The 3,675-nt window shown below is 39.9% G+C and overlaps 1 pseudogene; it reads left to right on the plus strand.

Annotated features, from left to right (window-relative positions):
* The first annotated feature begins 1,849 nt into the window (after positions 1–1,849).
* LOC125398376 (cyclic AMP-responsive element-binding protein 1 pseudogene) lies at positions 1,850–2,947 on the plus strand (annotated as a pseudogene).
* Positions 2,948–3,675: the final 728 nt, after the last annotated feature.

Genomic DNA, 3,675 nt, shown 5'->3' on the forward strand with positions numbered 1-3,675 from the left:
ATTTCAGATAGTATTGCCAACATTTTTAAAGACAGCATATTTCCCCTCAGAATATCAGTGTATAACACTGTTCATATGTTGTCACTTAGTATGCCTCAGGTGTAACCAGTAAAATACATTGATTAAGGTATGGGGCTATATAAATAGTCACACAGTTAAATTAACAGATATAATACTTTTTGTTTTTAAGGATGTAACACATTTGGAGAGATCAGGGATACAAGGAACATATCTAAACATAATCAAAACAATATACAGCAAGAAGGCAGGCAACATCAAATTAAATGGAGAGAAACTCAAAGCATTCCCAATAAAATAAGAAACAAGACAAGGCTTTTCACTCTCTCCATACCTACTCAACACAGTTCTTAAAATTTAGGCTAGAATAATAAGACAACAAAAGGAGATCAAGGGGATGCAAACCAGAAAGGAAGAAATCCAACTTCCATTATTTGCAGAGGATATTATAATATACATAAGTGATCTCAAAAACCCTACTAGGTAACTTCTATATCTGATAAATACCTTCAGTAATGTGGCAGAATACATGATCAACTCAGAAGAAATCAGTAGCCCTTCTATATACAAACGACCAAAAAACCGAGAAGACAAAAAGGCAGCCTACTGAATGGAAAAAGATCTTCACCTCTTCACCATCCCCACATCAGACAAAGTAATGATCTCCAAAATATATAAAGAACTCAAGAAATTAGACATCAAAATTCCAAATAACCCAATTAAAAATGGGGTTCAGAACTAAACAGAAAATTCTCAACAGAAGAATCTCAAATGGCCAAAAGACACTTAAGGGAATGTTCAACATCCTTAACCATCAGGAAAATGCAAATCAAAATAACTCTAAGATACCATCTTACACCAGTCAGAATGTCTAAGAACAAAAACACCAATGATAGCTTATGCTGGAAAGGATGTGTCTTAAGGGGAACACTCCTCAATTGTTTGTGGGAATGAAACTTGTACAACCACTTTGGAAATCAGTATGATGTTTTTTCAGAAATGTTGGAATCAATCTACCTCAGGACCCAACAATACAAGTCTTGGGCATATATCCAAAAGATGCTCAATCATACTACAAGGACTTTTTTTCAGCCAAGTTCATAGTAGCATTATTTTTAATAGCCAAAACCTGGAAACAACCTAAATGCCTGTCAATCAAAGAATGGATAAAGAAAATATGGCACATGTACACATTAGAATACTAGTCACTGGTAAAAAAAAATGACATCTTGAAATTTGCATGCAAATGGACGGCACTAGAAAAAATCAACATGAGTGGGGTATCCAAGGCCCAGAAAGATGAACATAGTATATACTCACTCATAAGTGGATACTAGCTGTAAAGCAAAGAATATTGAGTCTATAGTTTTTGATCCTAGAGAAGCTAAGTAACAAGGTGCACCCTAAGAAAAACATGCATAGAGTCCACCTGGAAAGGGTAAATAGAGAAGATCACCTGACAAAATTGACAGCATGGGGGTGGGGTGAGTAGGGAAGGTGGAGGGAGAAGGGAAGGGAGGAAGAGCAATTGAGGGAACAGGATAGTGGAGATGGAGGAGGGACAGACACGAGAGCAAGGAAAAAGATATTTTGATTGAGGGAGCCATTATGAAGCTGAAACCTGGCACTAGGGAAATTCCTAGGAATCCATAATGATGACCATAAGCAATAGAGGAGAGGGTGCCCAAACTGGCTTGCCATTTAGTCAGATTGACGAATATCTTAAATATCACCACAGAACCTTCATCCAGCAGCCGATGAAAGAGAGGCAGAGACCTGTGTCAGAGCACTGACTGAGCTCTGGAAATCCAGTTAAAGAATTGGAGGAGTGATGGCTGAGGCTCCTCAGTTGGCAGTGGCTGCTGCTGCCTGTGACCCAGGCATCTGGGAGAAGTGGGGTGTTGGTGAGTGACGCGGCAGAGGTGTAATTTGACGCGGTGTGCTATGTGGGGGAGAGAATAAAACTCCAGCAAGATCCTGGCCATGAACGAAAGCAGTGACAGAGGAGCTTGTACCACTGGTCGGTATCCATTCCAGCAGCTCACGCAACATCTTCTGCTCCCACTGTAAACTTAGTGCAGATGCCCAATGGGCAGACAGTCCAAATCCATAGAGTTATTCAGGCCGCCCATCCATCAGTTTCCACAAGTCCAAACAGTTCAGACTTCCTGTAAGGACTTAAGACGACTTTTCTCCGGAACTCAGATTTCAACTATTGCAGAAAGTGAAGATTCCACAGGAGTCCGTGGATAGTGTAGCTGATTACCAAAAACGAAGGGAAATTCTTTCAAGGAGGCCTTCCTACAGGAAAATTTTGAATGACTTATCTTCTGTCGCACCAGAGGTGCCAAGGATTGAAGAAGAAAAGTCAGAAGAGGAGACTTCAGCCCCTGCCATCACCACTGTAACAGTGCCAACTCCTATTTACCAGACTAGCAGTGGGCAGTACATTGCCATTACCCAGGGAAGAGCAATACAGCTGGTTAAAAATGGTACTGATGGAGTACAGGGCCTTCAGACATTAACCAGGACCAATGCAGCTGCCACTCAGCCAGGTACCACTATTCTACAGTATGCACAGAGCACTGATGGACAGCAGATTCTAGTGCCCAGCAACCAAGTTATTGCTCAAGCTGCCTCTGGCGATGTGCAGATATACCAGATTCGCACAGCACTCACTAGCATCATTGCCCCTGGAGTTTTTATGGCATCCTGTCCAGCACTTCCTACACAGCCTGCTGAAGAAGCAGCATGGAAGAGAGAGGTCCGTCTAATGAAGAACAGGGAAGCAGCAAGAGAATGTTGAAGAAAGAAGAAAGACTATGTGAAATGTTTGGAGAACAGAGAGACAGTACTTGAAAACCAAAACAAGACATTGATTGAGGAGCTAAAAGCACTTAAGGACCTCTACTACCACAAATCAGATTAATCTGGAATTTAAATTTTCTCCTGTTATGGTAGAAAATGGACTGGATTCGCCACAACCAGAAAGACAAAATAAATATTTTCTAAACATTTATTTTTTTCTATATGCAAAACTGCCTGAAAGCAACTAACAAATTTCATCCATTTCTGCTTTTGCATTAAACTGTGTTCCAGCAACTGCTTCCACTTCTCCCTCAAGAATGTGCGGCACCAGGAATCATGAAGACTTCTGCTCTCCATTTCACGCCCTCCTCAAGAAGTAATAATTTTTTTATTTGTAAATTGTTGGGGGAAATGAGGAAAATGAAATCTTGGCTTTTTGGTTTTTAGTGGGTTTTGTTTTGTTTTGTTTCTGTTTGATGATTTCAAGGTTTGTAATGAGATCCATGATTATCTTAGGGACAGAACTACTCAGTCTCTTGAGCTGGAGTAATATGTGGGGCACATGAGAAAAGTAAATGAGGTGCAATGAAGTGTTGATTGCCAAATTGAGGTTCTTACAGTTTCATTGTGAATTATGTAAAACTGTTCAAAGACATGCCCTCTAAAAACGAATTTTAGTTTGGTGTTGAGTAGACTGTGTTTGTTCTTTTCTTCCTTACTAAAAGTTGTCCTTGGTTCTGAGAAGCATTTTGTATTAGCCACAGCTATCCTGTAGGACAGTTATTACTTCTGAATTCAGTTCTATGTGTTGAATAATTTGAATTTTTTATAAGAAGTAACCAACTGAAA

The sequence above is a fragment of the Myodes glareolus genome, chromosome 5 (genome assembly GCF_982192425.1).
Source record: "Myodes glareolus chromosome 5, mMyoGla1.1, whole genome shotgun sequence".
Taxonomy (NCBI): domain Eukaryota; kingdom Metazoa; phylum Chordata; class Mammalia; order Rodentia; family Cricetidae; genus Myodes; species Myodes glareolus.